This window comes from Myodes glareolus, chromosome 26 (assembly GCF_982192425.1).
Source record: "Myodes glareolus chromosome 26, mMyoGla1.1, whole genome shotgun sequence".
In the NCBI taxonomy this organism is placed as follows: Eukaryota; Metazoa; Chordata; class Mammalia; order Rodentia; family Cricetidae; genus Myodes; species Myodes glareolus.
Window position 1 is genome coordinate 14,387,928 of NC_142051.1, and position 23,553 is coordinate 14,411,480.

The following is a 23,553-nucleotide window of genomic DNA, read 5'->3' on the forward strand; positions in this document are numbered from 1 at the left end:
GTCTCCTGTACAATGATTACTGCAGGAAAGGGGGCACAGGTGTGTGACAGAAAGACTGTGCTTGGCAAGAAAAGACATGTTCAGGTGGTGGTAGAGGCTTGCTCTCAAGGACACATCTGCCGTCATCCTCCCTTGGCGCTGCTGAACTGACCACCAGCAGGAGTGTGGTTGGGACTGAGGATCTTTAAGGAAAACTATTTTTTCTCATCTTGTCCTATCTAATTCAAGGGGGCCAGTTGGCTGGGAAGACAATGCCACCCATGCAAGAAGAGGCAAATATCCTCGGCAAATATTGGTAGTGCTCATTTACTCTTTATTGGTCCAGTAGCCCAAAGGTTGGGGAAGACAATTCTAACTCAGAAAATAGAATTAGTCAGCCTGCTGGTTTGCGTTCTAATTTAATCTGGGCAGCTGTGCCAGGAGCTTGTATTAGCATGACACTGGGAGGTGGAGAATACAATTACCAAGCCAATAGAGAAGGGCAGGAGCAGAGGGGTCCTGAACCCCTGCAGGCCTGCAAAGTGGGGGCAGGGTGTCATAGAGGGTGAGATTTCCCTTGGGAGAAGGGAAAACGGAAAGAGGCTTCTGACCACGAATCAACAGTGGCATTCGTTTGATTTTAGAGAAATTACACATGTGTGTGCTTGCGTGTATAGGTGTATGTGCACGCTTGTGATGTGGGGTGTGTGTGTGTGTGTGTGTGTGTGTGTGTGTGTGTGTGTGTGTGGTGGCAGTGCTGGGGTGTCTTGGGAGGAGGAATTGTAACTGAGAACTGGTCTATTCTGCATGATGAATGCGAGTCTGAGAGTGCGTGGATCCTTCCTGGGTCACCCTGGACCTGGGTAAAGGGTTGTTGTAGCAAGTTATGGTTCAACTGGGGGAGATGCTCTCAGATATATTTCAGTGTGCCAAGTTCAAAGTAGAAAGCAGAGTAAGATCTCTGCATACCCGCTGTGTTATTCCTGTTTAAGGCAGAATAATTGTGATTTAAAGAGTATTCCTTAGATTATTTCACCCATATACAGCTACTAATTTGCTTTCAGAGTGTTTACTTTGTGTTGAGCTCTGGCTGAGGGGCTCATGTTTATTATCATACGGAATCTTTACAGAGTCAAACAAGACATTAAATATTACAATTCACCCACTCAATAACCGAGGAAACAGGTTCAGGAAAATAAAACAAAATGTCCACAGTCACATAATTAGGAAATGTGGAAGGCAGGAGCCAGATCTAGGCCGATCTGATTCTAATATGCCAACTATTGCTTTCTCCATTTACCTATGGGGAACTGGACCTCATAGCAACAGAGCCATTTACATTAGCAGTAAATTTCACTTAGTATCAGAACTGAAAATAGACTTCCATCTCATGAGTTTGCTCTTTTGTGGGGTGCCTATAGGAGGGTATTGCTTGCCAGACGGAGAGCTGGATATTCAGAAAGAAACAAATGGACCCTGGTTTCCTTGCTGTTAAGCTGTGGCAGGAGTCAGACCTTGGAGGGTCGAGTGAGGACCGCAGTGGGTGACAGAATACGTCATGCAGAGAGAGCTTGAGTGTGGCCTTTATATGAGATAAAAGGAATGAGAAAGGAAGAGAGAATGGGAAAGACAGAGAGACAGGGAAAGAGGAGAGAGAGAGAGAGAGAGAGAGAGAGAGAGAGAGAGAGAGAGATCGGGAGTGGGCGGAGCTTGTCTCTTAAAGGAACTTTTAAGGTCAGGGAACTACTTGCCATATGCAGACGGTGCCAGCTTCCACCGGGCAGGGTCAAGGTGTGCCTGGATACTAACATTCCTTCCTTTCTCTTTATTAAAAAGGTGAGGAGTCAGGCATGGCAGGTTAAGAGGATGAGGGCGTCGAGTTCTCGAGACTGTCTCTTGCTAATTTGGGGCGTGAGGGGACTTGAGACAGTTAGGGTGCTGCCAAGTCCTGGGGTGGCTGATTGCTTCATTGCTGTCCAGTCTCTGTGGAACTGTCCGGTGTCTCTTGGAGGTGGCAAGGTGCTGGCAGAGCTGAGGACAAGATTAAGTTTAGGGGCGATAAATGTTTTTCTTCAGGTCCTGGTGATTGAGGGGGAGGTGTCAGGACCAGGGGAAGTTGGGGAGACTTGTGCTTTTAGGACCTGGTAATTTTGGGAGGGGTGACCCAACCTGTTAGAGGTGAATCCACCAAGTCGGCACCTGGAACTTACAAGAATTCTTTTGTGAGAACTTAAGTTTTAGACACATTAGCATTTTTACTGTTTATAATCTGTGCTGAAATTTGTTTTGTACAAAGGCAGTATACTCACGTCAGAAATGACTGTGACAAGTATTTTTGCATAATGAAAAGTATTTTTTAGGTTTATAGTTAGAAAACGACCAAAGAGGATTTAGAATCTTGGTCTTTCAGTTATGATAGTGGGAGTACTCTGCCAGAACTAGGTTAATGGCTTATCAAAATTTTATTGGTTAATGTTAAGACTATGGACCCTTGGTGTCCGAATACGACTATAGCATAATGAAAGAGAAAACCCTGGAACGTGTATTATTCTTTCAAACATCTCAAATCACTTGCCTTTTTCATCACTTTGGCCTTTTATCCTCAGACCTTCATAATTTTAATGCCTTAAGTCACTTTCTTGTACCCTGAAACATTCTTATTGTTCTTATCCTCAGACCTTTATAACTTGCAGGTACACACCTTAATAACTTGCATGAACACACCTTAAAACACCTTCTTAGACCCTAAAACATTTAGATCCTCACATCTTGAGCTTTGCATCCTAAAACACCTTTTGTTTAAACATGGTATGAAGTTATGCTGAAGTCTGTTTTGTGAGGTGGTCCCTTTTAAACTGGCAAACTTTCTAGCCATCAAACTGTATCAGAGATCTTGAGAAGAATAAAATTTTACCTGAGTTATTGATTTAAAAATGGCAGAGAACTAACTTTATTGGCTACCTAGACAGCCACCCCAGGATCCTCCATGGTGTTTAAGGGCAGGTCTCAGGGCAACATCTGTCTTATGACTGGCAGTGTGGAACCTAACAGACTTTAGAAGATCCTGTGGATTAGGAGTTTATAGGAAGACCAGTCTACCTTCCCTGTGGCAATAAGGTAGTCGATTCCAGTGTCCTGTTGTCCACTGTCTGGAGAGATCTTTGAAGCAGTTTAGATAAAAGGCAGTTTTGCTCAGTGGCTAGTGCTTTCATTTGATGAAGAGAGTTACAGATGGAAGTTTTTCTGTGCCCATTCATCTTCTTTGGAGAAAATAGGAAAATGGTTGCTGCCAGGAGCTAACCTGTCTCTCTGTTATAAAAAAAAAAAAGCCTTTTAAAAATTATATTCCCTAGATCTCTGAGCATTTGAGGCCTGTCTGTTGAGTATATATGAATCTTTACTACAATATAGGATCTACCTGAAGAGCTGGATCCAAGCTGAGAGATTGTAGAGGAACAGTTTACCCAGAGTCCTCCAGCTTGACTGTAACTGGCTTTAATTTAGCAGGTGAGATTTATATTTGCAAAGGACAAAGAATTAAAAAAAGAAAAAACCTTTTGCAATAGAAGCTTAACAGTAAAAACTATCAGTAGTGAAGAACAGGTTACAACAAATCTCTAGGTTAACTTTTGTTAATCTGAAATAGATCTTTATAACCTTAAATTTTTATTACTTTGTAGAATATATTTTAAAGCAGAGTTGAATCACATAGACAATATGTTGTAACAAATATAACCATATATTTATCACCATTTAAAAGTAAATACCAATTTACAATATTTGAGACTTATTGCTTACTTAGTCTAGAAGGAGATATAATGAACAGAGCTCATTGGGATTAAGAAACCATTATGGCTGTTTAAAGCATTTTTCTGAATTATAGCTGAATGCACACCTACAGCAGCTGAATTTAAGTTGTATACACACACACACACACACACACACACACACACACACACACAGAGTCGTGTGGATAGTCAGAGTGAGGCTTGGCTTTTCTGATTCCCATGTTGCAGACCCAGCTGTGGGCACTGAGGAGAAGGCAAAGATTTGTTACAGATGGGAGAGAGCTGTTACAAGTGGGTAGGATCCTTCCATGGGGTAGACTGTTGTGGTGCTTGGTTAGGGGCAGAACTGCTTGAGTCTACAGATCCTCCCTGTCTCAGTCCCAGTTACCATCTGGGCTGAGTGGTAGTGCAGGGGTGGCTGGTCACATGGTCGTCCCTATCAAAAATGGCAGTGAGGTCATTTGACCTGTCCTTAGCCAAGATGGCACCTGCCCACCTGTTGCAAGGCACTGAGAATCCACGTGTCTCTTAGAACAATTGTGCAAATTTTAAATGGATTCAGATAGCAAGACAGACATATAGGGCACACAAAACATACATGTAAAATAGTCAGGATCACATCCGTGTGACCACACCATTCACACATTCTTTCATACATGAAGTCGATAGGAGACTTCCCCAGCATATACTGCCAGCACGCAGTCAGGTCAGAAAGAGGGACCCTCCCACCCTGGCCCCTGCCACCCCTCCGGGCTGGATGGCATGGTAGTAATTGTGGCAGAGACGACAGATAGAAGAGAGAGACAATTTGAACTGAAGAGTGAAACAACGTTTCCAGGTGGAGGAGGATCCTGCCCCAGACAGGCTTAGTCACGGTGGGAGGCGGTGGGAGGCAGCTGACAGAACAGAGTTTAGTACAGCTGGATCACACACCAGAAATGGGGGGCAGACAGACAAGCAAAGAGAAAAGGGACAAGAGCAGAGTCCACACTTCCAACTGCTGAACCCTCAAGTCCAATCACCAAGAAGTAGGAGTCGCCCCCTGAGACTGTCTCTCACCAGCACAGCTGATGTAAAAGCATGAGGATTTTATTAATTCTGCCATGACAGGGTCTTCCAGCATTCGGGAGGCTGGAAAAGACCCCGAATGGCCAGTACAGGCTATTTTTAAAGGGGAAAACCACAGAAGGAAGGGGTGTCTGGGGGTTGTTCTTTAACTATTATGATTGGCTTATTCAAAAGGGCTATTACCAATAATTGGCTGGAGAGTGGTTGCCAGATCAGATGAGGTAAAGGAAAACATCTGAGGGTCACTTTGCCCCTTTCCCAGGGCCTAAGTCAAAACATCAGTCACAGAGTCAACACCTAAGCCTTATCTTGCCCCTATTCAATAACTGAATTCTATTTGAGAACATTCACAAGGACTCAGGGAGATGATGGAAAGTTCCCAACATTTCAGTACGTGTGTGAGCAATTGTTAGGTCCTTGGTTCCCAGGGGGGGAAGAGGGGAGCATTACTGCTGAGACTGAGAGTTCTCAGAAATGGCCTTAGAGTTCCACACAACTACCGATAACCAGTAGAACGTAGAGTAAAAAAAGTAGCTCTAGGTGGTTTGATTTCTGAAAGGGTGGGTGCGGTTTCTGCAACTGAGGGAGAAAAGGAAAGGTCAAAGAGATTGAACTCCAGCTTCTCAGAGGTTCAGCGTGGACCTCTGTGCTTGGGTTGTCCTCTACAAGGGACAAGGGTCATGGGAAATGGGTAGGCACACGTGATTATGCCAGTTGTGAGATGGTTGTGATGGACTTCGAAGTGCTTCAGAGCAGCAGAAATGATGGTCCCAGGTGGAGACATCTGGGGTCACACCCTGGCTATCCACTGAGACTGCTGGAGCTGAACTTGATCTTCATCTGTGTGATGGGAATCTTAAGATTCCCATGAAGGAATGTTCAGCGCAACACCTGGGAGAGAGGCTGTGCAGGTAGCCTGAGCTTCATCACCCTTGTTCTGTCCCCAAATCAAAGCCAGGGCTATAGTTCTCAGTGCATGTGATTGTGCAGATTGTGATTTGCCTAAGGAAAACATCAAAATCCCTAATGAGAGACAGGGTGCCCTCAGCTGGAAGAAGATTGACATTCTTACCTGATCTTGATGGAGAAAGGTCATGTTATTTTCATTGGTTAATAAAGAAACTGCCTTGGCTTTTGATAGGACAGCAGCTTAGATAGGTGGAGTAGACAGAACAGAATGCTGGGAGGAAGAAGACAAAGAGGCAGTCACCATGACTCTCCTCTCCGAGACAGCTGCAGGTTAGAATCCTCCTGGTAAGCCACTACCTCGTGGTGCTACACAGATTATTAGAAATGGGTTAGATCAATATGTAAGAGTTAGCTAATAAGAGGCTACAGATAATGGGCCAAGCAGTGTTTAAAAGAATACAGTTTCCGTGTAATTATTTCAGGGGTAAAGCTAGCTGGGAGGCGGGTGGCAGGAAGCAACCCACCGCTCCCTTCTACATGATCTACTGATTTTATGTGTTAGACTAGAGGTTCAAAGCTTGCCTGAACCCAGTATCAGGGATTCAGGCAGAATGAAAGACAATGTATAGGAGCTAGAGGTTCAAGAGGCTCCCTCTCTCCCTCCTTCCCTCCCTGCCTTCTTTCTTGTCTCCTTCCCCTCCTCCTTCATGGTGTTATTTCTAAGCATAGTTCTAACTTTATCCCAATAAGCTCAACTTTTAATGATTCCTCATTGAACATACAAAATCTCCCAAATAGTAGTTGTAAGTTGAAAGTTTGATAAGGAATGGAATGCTTTAAAATATTTAAAAGCGCTCCATTATTTTAAAAGAAAAGCCATACATTTATAGGTGAGAAAGAAAGGGTGTGTGCATGACTACAAGATTCCACAGAGAGCAGAGCCTTCCCATGTTCTTCTTGGTGCTGTGCACTGAGGCAGATACACACACAGCAACCATCTGTCCAAATCTGATTACATAAACTATGGAGGAATCAAACTGAAGGACACTCCACAACACCACATCACGTTCTTCAAAACCGTCAATTCTGATGTCATGAAAAGTAAAAAAAAGACTAAAGAACAATTACAGACTCAAAAAGACAAGAGAAATGAGAACTGTATATAATACACGATTCTGAACACAATCAGGAAGGTGAAGTTTTTGTGCATGTGTGTGCGGTGTTTTCATGTGTACGATGTTTGTAGGATGGTGCTTGCCAGTTTGTGAGTGTCTGGACAGGGCTTAATGTTGAGATGTCTTCCTCAGTTGCTTCTCTGACTTCTTTTCTTTACTTTTGACAAGCTCTCACTGAACCCAGAGCTCACCATCTGGATTGAGATGGTTATCCTGTTAGGTCCAAGGTTCTGACTGTCTCCACCCCCACTCAAGAGGATTGCAGGCATAGAAGTGTCCCCAAGCTGTTTTACAAGGATGCTAGGTATCCAAACTTCAGACCTCATGCTTGCCAAGGCACCCCTTTAGTCAGTGATCCGTGTCCCTGGCCCAGAAAGTAAGATTGAATTAAACCTGCAAGTTAGAGTTAGATAGCAATATTGCATCATTATGAAAATCCCTGATTTTCCTTAATTATAATTTAGCTATGAAATAGCTATGAAAATCACTATACTTGTTTTAAGCTGGATGGTAAAGGGACATAATATCTACAAAATATTCTCAGAAAGTTCAGGGGGAAAATTAGATAAAGCAAGTTATTAATATTCATAAATTATAATGACAGACATAGAGTTACAACCTCTGTAAGTTTGAAATACTTTCAAGATAACTGGATATTTCCACCAAATTCAGATCCAGAAACAAGGCACTGAGTTCCCTCTATCCAGCTGGTACCATGTCATCTTAGAGTTGACACTTTTTCCCTTGGCAGTGTAACCCACTTGATTTTCCCCAGATCTATGCAGCAATTACTATCTTAGAATGTTCTCTCTTGGCATTCTTTTATTTAGGCAGCCCTTTCGGTGCGCCCTTACCTTTGAAATCCTGTTCAATCCTGAATTAAATATGATCTATTTAAGAAAAAAAATCCCTTCAGTTGTCAACTTTGCTGCAAATTTGTCGCCTCCAGTAAGTTATTCAAATTAGATAAACACACTTGTCTATGTGCTGCTGGAAAGAATCTACTCTGGTTTAGGCCATCAACCTGGGAAGTAAAAACTGGGTCATTGTGCTCTTGGAAATGGATGTCGGCTGCCACCTGCTGGTCTTCAACAGCACATCAGCCTAACATTTCTTTCTGGACTCAAATTTGTAGGAGGGGGAAAAAAATCTGATAAAAGACTTTCATTTAGTTCATCTGTTGAACACAATAACCATTTAAGTGATTGTTTTAATGAGGGTTAATGGAAGTTACTTTCAAATAGTAGTCACTAGTTGATATCATTATTAGAACATTATTAGAAGCAAACGAACTGCAAAGAATCTCTTATTTCATCATTTTACTATTAAGAAACATAAAATCTGAGGGAAAGTAAGAGGGAGCCTGAAGGGCTGGCTCTTGTTCCCCACCCTTTCTCTGAACACACATAGAAGAAACAAGTTGAACGAGAGCTACAGGAAATTGGAGTATGTAGGTGTAGGTGGCTTTAAGGTGTTTAGATCGCACATGTACCCACCCTTTCCTGACTCTGGTCTTCAAAGACCCTCAGGGCAAGCCACAGGTGACAGAGGCTGGGTATGCCCTAGGGCAGGACAAGTGCTTAAGGAAGGAACCACTTTTTAAAAGTTTTTTATTTTTTATTTTTTATCCAGTTATGCGGCTTTACAATTCAGTTTCTCTTTCTCCGGATGGTGAGTCACTTCCTTTAAGGTTCTGTTCCTGACTCTGAGGTCTCTTTCTCAAAGCCCATCAAAGAGCTCCGAACCAGGTCGTCTGCACTGGCTCCTCTGAGGAGCCCCTGCTGACTTCTGGTCAGAAATCCGTTGTCTCATTTCCTCCGCGGAAGTGATGCGGAAGATGGCATTCTGCAACACTCCTCCCTCTCCTCGGTCCCGTCGCCCACAGTGTTTTTTTCTGCCAGACTTGGAGGGAGTGATGCAGATGCCCTGTTTCTGGCTGAGCCTTCAACAATTCTCATCCCTTTGACAGTTATGAGTCTGTATTAACTGCTGCCCACTGAAGAAGGAAACTGCCCTGGTCAGCATATTTTAAAATCTCAGTCTTCAAGGTAATGATATTAAAAGACAAGACATTTAAGAAATGATTAGTTCGTGAGGGTAGAGCCCTTGTGAATTGAATTAATACCCTTGTAAAACCAGTTCTAGAGAGCAAACTTTCCCTGGCTACCACATGAAGACAGAGAACAGACAGCCACATATGAACCAAGTAGCAGCCCCTCACCAGACACAGAATGTACCCTCAATTTGAGCGTGGATTTCCAGCCTTCAGGACAGATACAAAATCAATTTCTTTTGCTTATAAACCACCCACTTTATTTTTGTTATAGCAGTCTTTTTTTTTTTGGCACAAATAGTCTTCATTGGGCTCACACAAGGAGTCCGTTGGTCTTGAGGACCTCTGTGAACTTGCAGATTTTCTTCTCCACGTTCTTTTCTGCCTGTTTCCGTGGCCTCAAGAGCTGCTTCTTCCGATAGTGAATCTTGGCCTTTTCCTTCCGTTTCTCCTCCAGAGTGGCTGTTACTGCCTGGTACTTCCACCCGACCTCATGAGCCAGACGCCCCAGGTAAGCAAACTTCCTGGTAAGCTTCAGCCGCACAACCTTGAGGGCAGCGGGGACCACCATCCGCTTTTTCTTGTCATAGGGTGGAGGGATCCCATCCAACACCTTGAGGCGTTCCAGAGCAGCCTGGCCTCGCTTGGTCTTGTGGGGCAGCATGCCTCGCACAGTGCGTCAAAAAATGCGGCTGGGGCTCGGAAATGGTAGGGGCCTCGGGAGGGGTTGGTGTTCATCCGCTTCCGGAGAAAGGCCAGATACTTCAACTTGTTTCTGTAGAAATTTCCGGAAATGTTGATGTCCTTACAACGAACAACGACCACCTTCCAGCACAGCAGTACCTGCTTGGCCACAATGGCAGCCAGGCGACCCAGAAGATGGCCTCGGCCGTCCAACACCAGAACCTGCCCCTCCGCCATCTTCGACAGCCCCCTGGGACTATAACAGTCTTTTTTATTACACTATTTCTAGGGAGACTTAAACGAGTATCTTTTCATCCCAAATAGGGAACCGAGGGTATCATCGAAGTCCAACATCCAGTAAATTTTCTAGGATTTACTTAAAGGAGTATTGGTGAGGGTTACTTAGAGAAACAGAAAAGACTCAAAGACATCACATCAACAAATCCCACCCCATGGTGGATGAAGCTCATGGAAGTCGGAATCCTGGCTGACTGCAAAGCCTGCAGGTCTTTTCAAGTAGCTCCCCTGGTCTCTGCCACTTCCAGGCAGCTGGAGTCTCAGGGCTAGTCTCAACAGTCCTTACTGCTCAATAAGTTTGGGGAAAGAAGGGACTAGTGAATACAGTCAGTTTCAGGGACTTCTGGAAGCCTTTGTGTTGTTTACTGCCTGAGTTTTAGTGAGCATTCCTTCAAGAAGGAATGTTTCACTGGACTCTAGAACATCGAGGTCTTAAGAAGCTTCCATCCAAAATCAAATGTTTTATCGCAGAATAAATTGCTACACAACATAGCCCAAATTGACTAGGAAAGTTTCAATTCTAAAGCTTAATGTTAGTTACTCTTTGATCTCCGAACAGTCTGTTTTTCTTTCTCTCTCACCTCCTCTCCTATGAGTGGTTACTTTGTACCACAGATGTGGTGAGAAAGCAAACCTTCTAGAAGCTTTCTTCTAAGCAGAGAGATCAGATTTGAAACTATTGAAGTCCATCAACTTCTCCAAATGGATTTTTTGGTAGATTTTCAGTTAACTATTCAATCCTTAAATGGCCCTTCTCTGCACTTTCACTCCAGCCTCATCCTAGGACCTTGGGCTTGGAATAAAACACCTTTGAATTCACTTGGAATCTCCATAAGCCCAGAGCTTCTGAGCTGAAAGGGCTTTGACAGAAGAGAGATGGTCCATGGACCACCAGTCAATCAAATATTGCATGTAAGTATGGTCAAAGACAAAATGCCAGTATCTAATCCAGAGAAGACAGAAGCAGGGGACTATTTTCCAACACTAACACCCTCAGTCTTACCTCAAAAAGGGCAAGGGGGACAAAGTAAGGTTAGTGAAGTGACTGAGTATCGCACTATGCACAGACCTGAAACCCTGAATTTGATTCCCAGATCCTACAAGGTGGCAGAAGAGAACCTAACAGTTGTTCTCTGACATATACCCTGAGGAATACACATACACATGAGAGAAAGAGAGAGAGAGAGAGAGAGAGAGAGAGAGAGAGAGAGAGAGAGAGATGGGCAGTCATTCAGAAAAATAGAATGCTCCATCTTTCTTGAAGAGACACATCCCAAATATGTTTATAAAAATCTTCAAGAAGTTAAGCTTTAAAGAAAAACTCTTGACCTTTTAAAACTTCGTATTTCCCCAATTTATCGGATCATAGTATAGTATAATATTTAAGAGGTATTGCTTCTCTTTCAGATGCTTGTGCCCATGAATGTGTACATGCACGTGTACACGGATACTTGGAAGACAGCCAGTATCACAGTGTTAGTGGCCTTACCATCCTGATTTCTGAAAGACCATCTTGTCCCTTAGTTCTGCTGGGCTTAGATTTATCTAGGCAGAGGAAAGAACTTCTGTGCACTGAGAGGAGGGATTCGGGGGAAGGGAGAGGCTAGCTGAGTGAGAGGGTTCCCTTCTCAAGATCTTTCACTCCTAGTACCTTGGCAGACATATTTCTCCTTGCAAGAAACCCCTGAGGAGCTGCCACTGTTCCTCATCCCCATCCACAGCCACAGCTCAGGCTGGCCCGGGAGTCACTGCCTCCCAAATGATAAGATTAGAATCAGGAGACAAAGGCGCGGGTGGTGCGGGGTGCGCGGAGAGCGCGGGCCTAAGGCAGCGGCGGCGGCGACGCAGGAGACCAAACTAGTGGTTCCTGTCACCTCTCTAGGTGCCCCTTAGATGCCATCCAGCTTAGCCTGGCCAATGTCCACAGCCAGGGAACAGCCAATCTTCAGCACCCGGGCTCACGTCTTCCAGATCGACCGTACTACCAAGCGGGATTGGATCCCGGCGGGCAAGCACTCACTCACTGTGTCCTATTTCTACGATGCCACCCGAAATGTGTACCGCATCATCAGCATCGGGGGTGCCAAGGCTATCATCAACAGCACAGTCACCCCCAACATGACCTTCACCAAAACCTCTCAGAAGTTTGGGCAGTGGGCAGACAGTCGAGCCAACACTGTCTATGGCCTAGGCTTTGCCTCTGAACAGCAGCTGACCCAGAAGCAGGCCAGAAGAGGGCACCAGACCTCATTACAGATGGCTGTGAGCCACCATGTGGTTGCTGGAATTGAACTCAGGACCTTTGGAAAAGCAGGTGGTGCTCTTAACCTCTGAACCATCTCTCCAGCTCTCAATTTTTTTAATAAAAAGTATTATTACTTTAAAAAAAAAAGATTAGAAACAGGAGCCCCATATCTGGCTCTCCTCCTACTCTGGTCCTTTGATATATGCAGGAATTAAGTCTTTAAGCATCTCACATGAGCAGTTTAAAGAAACAGACTACTACACAAAAGAGTTTTTTTTTTCTTATTATAGGAACCCAGCTCTGAATGGAACAGATGTCATGCATCTGGGCCTGGACAGAGGGGCCCAGCTGCTAAGTCAGAGCAGGGCTGTCAGCAGCAGCTTCTGTATCATGGGGCAGCCTCTCTGGGCAGCTGTCCTGGCTATGCTCCAGGTCTGGGCAACCTTCCAAATGAGCCTTAGCTCCTCAGCTTCAGACTTGCGCCTGGTCCCACCCATCTGTCTGATGGGCACATTAGCGCTCAGAATGGTTCGAATGTTACTGCCTACGGATAGTATTCAAAAGTGGTGCATATTTGACTTAAGCGGGCAAGAGTCTTGAAAACATTTTCTGGTACATTTATGATATGTTTTTCCAAATACCATAATATCTTAATTCTCCATAACAAACCACATTATAGATATTAAATAATAAAAAATTGGTGTAGATGCTATATATTTTAAAGTCAAGAGAATCTTTGTGGATTATTTCACTTTTTTAGAAGAGGACACTTATACTGAATAAATTCAAGTAATTGGCATATACTCATATTGGAATTAGGTGTATCTGAATCCAACTCTGTGCTTTCACCTAATTCTATAAAGAATAAAAAAAGTCATCTTGGAACGACAAATCGGCCATAAGATGAAGCATCAAACCCTTGAGGCATACATACAGATGATGCACACTTTATTATTTCAGTTAGTATAAGAGTTTTTTAAAAAACAAAGGAAAAATAAAATATTTTTAAAATGCTGACATCTTGAGTGGCGTCAACTTTTATAATTCTGGAAGGTTCTATGGAGGCTGATGGGAGGAAAATAAGGCATTAATGGTATTATCCAGGATGATCCCTGCATTGTGCAATATTGACCTGGCTGGCAGATGTGTTCATTTGGTGCAATAGTGGCAAGAGTATTTATGGGATTAATCAATTGTTCTCTAGATAGTCTTCTTCACAAGAGGAAATGTATGGATGATGCTGTAAACACGGTCAAAACTCACAGCCTAGGTAAGTCATAGGCCTTATGGGAGAATTTTGGGTGATGCTGTTTGTCTAAATGACTAAGTTATCAAATGCTTCCCAAATATTTGTAGATTGGTACTGCTCTCAACTTTGGTCAGAGAGCTTCTCAATTGGTAGTGGTTAATGCAAGGATGCATTACTACACAGAGTGACAAGACGAATGGACTGCGAGTGCTTGGCTGTAAATGGGACATCTGCGTCAACTCCATGCCAAACCTCAGGGAACTTCATCAAAGAGGTAAGGAATGTAAAAACCAGAGGATGTGGAGAGGTGGCATGAAATACTGTTCCCTGGACTGTTACACACATGAACCCAGGACAGCAATGATTACTCACTCAAGATCTATAGACACTGAATGTGGCCGGATTTTCTGAATGTGGCTGGCTCGGGGTCTTTCTGAAAAGCCATTGACAATGACACTGGGACTTGTTTCCTCTGCGTGTAATGGATTTTTGGGATCCAGTCTGTTTGGATGCTCACCTTCCTGGACCTGGAGGGAGGGGGGAGGAACTTGAACTTCCCACAGGGCAGGAAACCCTGACTGCTCTTAGGGACGAAGAGGGAGGAGGAGAGGGAGTGGGGGGAGTGGACGGGTGTTGGAAGGAGAGGCGGAAATGGAAACTTTTATAAATTAATAAACTTTTATTAAAAATCGAAGATCTATAGACACGACCAAGCCAAATAAAAATTCCAGCATGAAGAGCTATTTAGCAGTCGCTGACGGGTGAGAGAGTCCCTTTTCTTTAGGGGTGTGGCACTACTTGAACTTAGCGATCGAAAAGTAAAGGATAAAAGGAGCATATGAAGTGGGAAAGTTGATGTTATGGCGTGGCCCTGTAAGGAGTTGGAGGGTGGGAGATGAAGGATGGATGTGATTCAGATACAGTGAATAAATACATGACATATTTCAATGAATAGGGAAACAAAAGATGAAAAGAAAATCATGTCCCCAGAACTTAATTTTTAAAAATTTTTTTAAAACATTACTTGGACTTTTCCCTACCATGCTGTGCTTAACTAGTGTCAGGGGGTTCTCCATTGGGACTTGAAATGAAATTTGGGGCCATAGTGAAAAAGAAACCCAATGCAGAACAATCCTAAAATTAAAAGAGAATGTACATGTGGAAGCAGTCAGAGTTAGCAAATGAGGGGAGCGCTTTGTAAAATGAGTATTCCGATAAGTATTGATAAGTAAGTGTAATAGTTAAATTTCAATTGTCAGTTTAATGAGACTTGGAGTCACCTAGGAAAGGAACCTCTGGGCATGCCGTGGGGGTTTATCTTGATAAATTTTTGAGGTTGAAGACCCGCCCACTGTGTGTGGCACCATTCTCTGGACTGGGATCCTGGACTGTATAAAGAGGAAAAGGTGAGTTGAGCGTAAGCATTTGTGTCTCTCTCTTTCTTGACTGCAGACGCAACATCACTAACTGCATCAAGCTCTTCCTGTGACGTCCCTACTGTGCTGGACTGGTGAACCAACATCAGTTCTTTCCTTAAAGTGCTTTGTGACTGGAGAGGTAACTAAGATAGTAAATAATGTTATAAAGAAAGAATAAAATCAGGAGAGAGATGTAGCAGATATCTAGACTGAATAGAGAACCATCAAAGACACAAAGAAAAGGCCCAGCAGGAGAGGCTGGAGCAATGGTGGAGGCATGGTCAGTGGTGCTAAATGCTACCTGGGGTGAAAGTGAAAGAGGCGAACTCTTCAAGAGTTCAGTAAGGCTTCCTGAAACTGGGAGATGGCAAACAGATGAGGGTGTAATAGACTTTAAAAGTCCAACTCTTTAAAAAAAAAAAAAAAGGTAGTCATTTTCTAGGATAAGGAAAACTGAAGTGGTTTAAGCATAACAAGCTAAGTGTTCAGTAATAAACCTGTGGCCAGTGAGTGAAGACGCCTGCTAAGCCTGATGGCCTGAGTTCAAACCCCAGGATCGACATGGCAGAAGGAGTAGACTTACTCCTTCAAACTGTCCTCTAGCCACAGCATGCATGCTGTGACATGGGTATGTACACACACAATGCATGTATACATACGTACACGAATACAAATAAATGCAATAAAAATTGAAAAAGAAATTAATACATAAAAATTGCTTTCACTGATAGTATTTGAGTAGCCACTTCTGGGAATTTACCTGAATGTGAAAGTTATGGAAACCTCAGGTAGGAAGAAGTCCACTCCTCTGGGATAATTGCGAATAGATTTTATCGAGAGACAAGTCTCATTTTTAAACCCCTTTCTGTTTGGCTGCAGGAGTGGATTCTACTTCTAAGTAAATGAAGGGAGACTTTCCCAGATTCCCTTCATCCCCAGGTGTGGTAAACACAGTAGCAGTCCTCTCAGAGGATGAGCTTCCTACCTATGAGCTGACAGGTAGTAGATGCTTTGTTCTTCACTCTGCTACATTGAAGCAGAGGATGTGGCTAGCGAGGAGGCGGAGACTGTGCAGATGCATGTGCAGATGTGTGTGTGTTTTCTCACATCCGCTTCCCCTTTTGAGCTGACAGTTGAATGAGAACAGAGAGAAAGTCACCGTCCTCGATATGAGACAATCTCACCGTCCTCTGTTCTGTCACCACTTCTGAGTAGGGCTCAGACCCATTTGGAGAACTTTCTTACCTCTGGTAAGTGTATCTTTTAGCTTGGTTTCAGGGTAGGGCTGGTAGTAATAGAGAGAAGGACATGGGTCAGGAGAAAAATCTTGCTTCCAAGGAAAGAGATGTGTCAGGAGACAACCTCCCATCCCTGACTTCGACTCTACACATTATCACTGGCCTTTCTGAACAAGGTTGCCTCACTTACCTCCTGATTACCAGATGAGATTGTTCTAGGGTCATGAATCATGGTCTCACTTGATGAGTTGAATTGATATTTTTTTCCATGAGAGCTCTTCTTAGCATCTTGCGGAACTCACATGTGGGCTCACTTCATTCTATTTCCAACTATGAAGAGTTCTAAAGGAGAACAATTTCAGGACAACAATTTCTGAATGGCGGGTCCCGTTCTAGAGCCCGTATCTCTGAATTTAGGAATACCTAAATCTGGATCTTTTTCTTTAGAATCTTCAGAGAAGATGTGGAGGAAAAATGCAGTGGTGTATGTGAAAGTTATGTAGGAGAATTCACATGGCTGGACAATGACAGGCCAGATTTACTAGAGGCCCACAGTTCATATTCAGTGAACACTAAATTTTTCTCCGTATCTCATTCTAGATATGATCACCTTTCAGTGATCTACCTAATCATGGGGCTGGAGTCTCCAACACACTTTGCTTCAGGGTAACCATCCATCTGTATCCTGGGGAGGGGGGAGGCATAGAAATATCGTTCACACCAGGTTTTTCTCACAGCCCTGTGTTCTACTAAGGTCATTAGTGGGTGGAAGAGGTGAGCCCCATCATGATAAAAGTATACTGTAGAAGTGGCTTAATAAGATAATAATCATTTGGAAGCAATGACCAAGGACATACTTGTGACTTGTATTTCATAAATATCCTTAATGGGAGGTTTTATGCGTTTCAGGGGGAGTTAGTGTTTGGGAGCTTGAAAACTGTGTGCCCGAATTTCCGATTCAGCAGATATTCAGCAAGAGTGGTGAGAGCCACAGGTCTGTGTTCTCCTATGCAAGAACCGATGGTGAAAAGAGGAGAGACCAGGTTTATTGGTTGACTGCTACCGAGGAATTATCACTGCCAGCAAGATGAAGCCATAGTAGGAGGGATAGAAACAGAATCAATACGTGGTTTATTTACAAGCACCCAGGTCATTTAGAGGCTATTTATAATCATATTAATAATTTTCTCGTAACTCCTTTGACCCTCTGAAAGTTGAAATATTTTCCTAGCATGAAGCATTATATAGTGGCTGTGGAGAACCAGCACAATCCTTTTAGGTTCAAGGCCTGGGATTCAGATTCTAATAGATGATAAAGAGAAAGTTTGATTCTTCACCCTTAGTGACAGCAAGGGAAAAGATAAAAGCAGTTCTTTCTACTTTCAGACCAGGAGCTATCCTGATTTCCACTTAGGGGCCAAGAAAAGTGATGAACCACAAACCCACAGCACTGTGCCCAGACCATGCCCAGGCCCAGTGAGAAAGCCTAAAACACAGATTTAGGCTGAGAAGAGAATTGTGTCAAATAAACTGAAGGATGAGAAGATTGTGTGTATCTACTGTGTAATAAAAAGGGGAAAGATGAGAACAGAAGTGAAATAACTTTATGACCATGAAACAAGACTTTGAATCAATGATATCAATGCAAAGGGATCACTCAGAGGTCAAGAAGTCTCTTCACTCATCCTAAACATGTCTGTTCGAAGCCATGTATAATTAGCCAGGTTGAGCTGCTATTTCTTATTCTTGATATGTTTGTAGCTTACCCATATTTTTTTAAATGGCGCCTCTCACACATCAACAGTACAGGATGACTTGCTCCAAATATATGATTTTAATATTTCCTACGGTCATTTATAAACACAAAACTCACTCACATCTGAATGCTGAAGGAAGAAGAAAGGGAATGAGAGGGAAAGAACTTGGATAGTTTGCTTTCAGTATCCGGCTAAGCTAGTTTGTGGAAAGAAGGGCATGAAAAAGGAAAGTCAAAGGAGTTACACTGAGTAGCTGACATTTTCTCCTTTTATTATTTCATAAATAACACCCCATTTTTCCACCCCCTGAAAGAAGAGATTGAAGTGCTCCCTTAGGCCATAAATATTTCAGAATGCTCTTACACCATAAGGATAAGCCTTGGTCCAATGATCTTCCTAGTGGAATATTGAGAAACAGAAACAAGGAAGACAGCTATCACTGATCTAGGAAGGAATGTGATAGTCTATTGTAGATTCTGGGTATGCAGGCTTGAGGAAGGTCCGCCTGGCTTGAGGTTAAGTTTGCTCTGTTCATAGAGACATGCTGCTTGCTCTGGGATTTCCCCAGTCTTCTGAATCAGTAAGACTATGCCTGGCCTATGGATGCAGAAATTCTGTTGGGCCACATCATGGAAACTCTATTTCCTTTTTCTCTTTTCTTATGCTTGATCTCACTTTCAGTCCAAATTCACAGGTACTACATGGGGCATAAGTAACACACAAACAGAGAAGAGAAACCTTTCTAGTTTGTGTCTGCGGAAGGAGGCCCACTGAAGACTCATCCAGAACCAAGAGTGGCAGAAAGAAGGCTGTGTGATAAAAAAAAAGAAGAGAGAACACATTTGGGATACAAATTTGTGAGTCCTGTTTTCTGTCCTCCCTTTTTCCCTTTCTCCCCCTATCCCTCCTTACTCCTCCTTATCTCTGTCTAGTTTTCTCTTCTCTAAAATGAGTGACAAGGATTAGATTTCTCTCTGATCCCTCTGAGCATTATATAAGAATAGGTACTATTGGGTTAGAGAGATGGTTTAATGGGTAAAACTTCCTGAGTACCTGAACTCAGATCCTCAGTACAAATGTAAAAATTTGGAGGTGGTGGTGCACATCTATTATCAATGTTGAAGTAGCAGGGACAAAAGACTCCCAAGGGCTCACTGTCTGGCCAGCCTGGCAATTCAGTGCATCGCAAATTTAGTGAGAGAGTATTTCAGAGAATGACAGAGGAAAATATCAAATATGGCCCTTTGGCCTCTATGGGTGACATATGGGTACATGTATCTGTAAATATATACCACACACACACACACACACACACACACACACACACACACACACACTTAGAAAAAACCGAAGGGTTGTTTTATCTCACAGTGCCTAACGTGAGCACACCTATTTAACATTTCGGTGTTGCACATTCTAGTGTATTCTGATGGCCACTCCCTTTTCTACATTCTGATTCTTAAAACTATTCTACTTTTAGAGATTGGATATAGTAAGAGAAAATTAATTGCAATATTGCACATTATTTATTATCTACTTTTAATATCTGATAGCCCAAAATGTGTGACAATTATCTGTTTACATATTGAAAGCACTTAACATACAGGGAGGTTCAATAATTTTTCAAAAGACTCACAAGTATAAATGGACAGACTATGGTTTTAAACAGGAATATTCTGATTCCAAGACCCAAGCTCTTCCTAACTTTTCCCCGAGTTTCTAAATAACACTCTAAAGAAAAAGAAACACTACCAACTGGGCCTTTTAAACACTTTTAAACACTACCTACTGGACCTTTTAAAACATCCCCAAGTTGAGCCACATATAAACAGAACTGATGTTTGTCAACTTCATGGTGGTAGGCCCATTTGTTGTATTTAAATATTAAACTGGGTGGGAAGGAACAGAGAGCAGTAGAGGGAGGGGAAACTGTTACCAGGATATTATATGAAAAAGGTCTATTTTCAATACACATAAAAGAAAGGAGAAGGAGAGATGGAAGAGGGAGAAGCAGCAGCTGAAGCAACAGCAGCAGCAGCAGCAGCAGCAGCAGCAGCAGCAGCAGCCCATTTGGCACATTGTTAATATAACACATCACAGAAATGCATCAACCACAATTTCCAGTTCTAAATGAAAATCACATTTCTCCCTTGCGGGAGAAAGCTATGTTCACAGCAAATTGTGGAAGATATTCATTGCTCTAGTGGTAGATACTCATTGCTCCGGGCCTTCTGAAAGCAACCAATCCATCCCTACTTTTCCCACAATGTTTCCCAGACTGTTTTAAAACAATCCAGAAGCTCAGTAACTGGGCCTGTGCTGAACAGGGCTGTGACTACTGTAAACTCTGTTAGTTTAGTCAGTGTCCTTCTACAGCTTCTACTTAATATTCTAATTCTACAACATCAAAACAATGAAGAACACTTTCATGTAATCTTGAATCTTGAATCTTTTTTTGTTAGAAAACTTCCCTGAAAGCCCAAGGGAGGGTTGTATGCTTCAAGATCAATCACCAAGATGGAGGCAGGAAGAAAACCATGATGCTAGCACAAACAAAGCAATACTTTTGCTGTGATTATCACACAGCTAAGTACAAAATGTGTTGGGTTTATGCTATTTCTCCTGTACTAGATCCTAAAATAGAAATCTGAACAGTGTGTCAAGTGGAGAATTTACTAAAATGTCTCTACTTTCCTTCATCCCAGATTGTATTATCTGCTGATACTTGGATGACAATAGGCTACTTTATTATTTCAGTATGTGTGGAAAGATTTTCCAACATGGAATCAGACCAATGTGACCTTAAATCCAAGCCCTTCAAGGTCCCAAATACCCATCTGTGAATGAGGCATTCTCTCTAGGCTTCAGATACTAATGATTAGCTTAAGGTGTTGGTCAGGATTAAGTGAAGTAATTAACGGGACATATATATATATATATATATATATATATATATATATATATATATATGAAGATCTACACAAATCAGTTATTACTAATACCCACTCTTTGATTCACCATGTCAGTGCATTATGAAACTCCAGCTGCTTCTTCTAGAAAATGGAATGGCAATGTAAAACTGGCAAGATGCTGGCAATGTTCTCAGTTCAGCAATAATAACATTTTCTCAATTTTCACTACTGCTGCAGTCATTGTTTTTGATATTTTATTGGAAGACAGACATTCAGAGTTCTTAAACAATCCTTTGCTCTTAAGCCACAGATGTGGTTTCATCCTGACTTCTATAAATTCTGCCTTTTCTATACCCTTCACAGAACAAAGAACATCCTCTCTTGCTCTATTTGGTTGTAGTTAGATTCCAGACCTCTTGGTAGGCTATGGTAAATAATTCAAGGAAAACAATTCTAGAGAAACATCTAGAGAAGTGGAAGGACAAAGGGCAATGATGGGGGGAGAAGCCTTAGTGGGAATTCAGGCAAGAACTGACCCTATGTGGCACTTTTCTTGAGTTAGTGGGAAAATGGGAGAAAAGAGTTATGCAGGCTTCTGTCTCCACATTGGATAAGTACAGTCAATGTTATAACAGAATCAGCATCAAGGAAGATTGTAGAGTTCAGAGAAGTTTTTTGAGTAGGAATTGAAAACATAGAGTAGAAAATAATTTTCTAAAAATAGGATAATTTGCTAGTTTAAGCTTTAAACCTTAATCAGATTTGAGTTGCCCTTATGTTGTATTAACTAAAGCCTGGGAAGATGACGCCCCATAGCTTCTCTTCACTACAAGGCAGGTAGCACACACACAGAAGATCTGAGGCTATAGAGAAAGGTAGTTGGTCTGTACCTCTTCAGTGACATATACTAGTTGAGTGCAACTTCCCAGAAAAAGTATGAATCTTGCTCTTCAGGAGGTGAAGGGTTTGCTGAGTTACCGCCATTGGAAAAACACCATACCATGTCTTGTTGTTGGGCACTAGGGAGATTGTACAAAGGATGGTCCCATTAACACAGACACGGCACACATTGTCTTCTTGAATATGACACAAGCGCACATGTTGGTTGCTAGACACTGATTGGTAAAATGGTGTGAATGCAAATGGCAGTTTGTTTTTTACACTTTTACTTTTTATTATCATTTACCATTATCATTGCTTGTATGTGTATGGTATATGTGTAGGGAAGTCAGAGGGCAACCTTCAAGACTCAGCTTTTTTCCTTCTACCTTAGATTGCAGCGATTAAATTCAGGTCATCAAGCTTGTGTGGCTGGCATTCTGACCTGATTCCTGCCTATGCTCTTTACCCTGCACGATGTTTCTTTATATTGCGAGAATGTGTTTTTGTCTGATGACTCTTGTTGTGACTGGAACATTTTGAATAACCATTTTCACCCCTATCTCTATATTAGACAGCCTCCCTCCAAAAGCCTCCAAAGTTTCACCTTGCCATCTCCACCCCCATCTGTCATTTCTTTGTAGCATACTCAGTTGGTGTGCTTATCTGATATCATTTGCCACTTCCTCCAAGTTTCCAGAAAGAACACTTAGTTTTTTTATCTGCCAGCAGTATATTTTAGTCTTGTTACATCAACCAGACCCTTCTATTTATTTCTATTTCCCAATATTACTATCCATTCTTACAATAGTTACATTTATTACTTTGTGAACAGTTTACTATAAACCCAAACATGACAAAGATTAGGGAAAATTAATTTCTATTTAGATCCCACACCAATGAACCATATTTGGTAAGGTTGGTTCCTTTACATCCTCTCTCCTGAGATGATCGGTGTGCTGTGTTGGGAGGGGTGGATGGGGGTGAGTATTTTCACACGTGCATGTGCACACATGCATGTGGAGGCCAGAAGTCAAGGTCAGGAGTTCTCTTCCATCAGTCTCCATCTTAAATCGTGAGATCGCGTCTTACATTGATGCCGGAATTTGCTAGACTGGCTGGCCAGAAGACTCAGGAATCACACTATGCCCACTCTCAGTGTTGGGATTACAGGCATGTGCTGTAGCTCTCAGCTTTTTTCTTATAGGTTCTGAGGATCTAACTTGAGTTGTTCTGCTTGCAAGCACTTAGAGGTTAAGCCATATTTCTAGCCCCTGCAATAGCTGTCTTTTAAAGTGAAGAAACAATTCCATTCTCATCCAAATTGCCAGAAAATGACTGCTCTTTGCAGTGGGTGGCAGAACTCTTAGCTCACTGCTTTCTGCTGCCTGTAATTACAGCCTGTTTTGGAAGCCTTCCATTGTGGCTCCTTAAGTACTGAACATTCTGCTTCCATGCACACTTTCCTTTAGGTATTTGCAGGAAGCAAAAATTCTGTGTAAGAACGCACAGACAAGGAACAGACATTTTCAGCCACACGTCACTGCTGTCCTCAGTTGCAAGAACAGTCCTTAGCATAATCATCTCATCTCTTTTTTCCCAATGTTCTGCTCCCAGACATTGTTAATTTTTTTGGAAGCCTTGAAGCTGAGCACTGAGTATGCCTCTGGTGACTTGTAAGGCACTGGGCTCCCATGGAGCATAGTCACCTAAGAAGCACTCATTTATTTAGAGTATATGTTTAGCCAAGAGCGTGTTTGATTCTGTTTCAGACATTGGAAACACAGCAATGGACAATCTAAACAAGCACCTCCTACCTGGAGCTTATGTCCTAATTAGAAGAGTAAATAAAACATAAGAGAGATTAATAAAAGTGTAATGTATGTTGATGATAATAACCAA

General features: G+C 42.4%; 1 protein-coding gene and 2 pseudogenes across 3 annotated transcripts in view; 2 read left to right on the forward strand and 1 right to left on the reverse strand.

The window, feature by feature from the left end:
* Nucleotides 1–9,251: 9,251 nt before the first annotated feature.
* On the reverse strand, nt 9,252–9,922 carry LOC125389758 (large ribosomal subunit protein uL13 pseudogene; annotated as a pseudogene).
* Nucleotides 9,923–11,785: 1,863 nt separating this feature from the next.
* Nucleotides 11,786–12,302, forward strand: LOC148117759 (homer protein homolog 3 pseudogene; annotated as a pseudogene).
* A 3,662-nt stretch (nt 12,303–15,964) lies between these two features.
* Tespa1 (thymocyte expressed, positive selection associated 1) overlaps nt 15,965–23,553 on the forward strand; it is a 41,392-nt gene continuing 33,803 nt past the window's right edge. For 2 of the 3 annotated variants that reach the window (XM_087901993.1, XM_087901992.1), the window contains exons 1-2: nt 15,965–16,115; nt 18,542–18,717. The gene's annotated coding sequence lies outside the window, so the exon portion shown is untranslated. The remainder of the gene's footprint in view (nt 16,116–18,541; nt 18,718–23,553) is intronic. The other variant, XM_087901994.1, reaches the window with a different exon arrangement.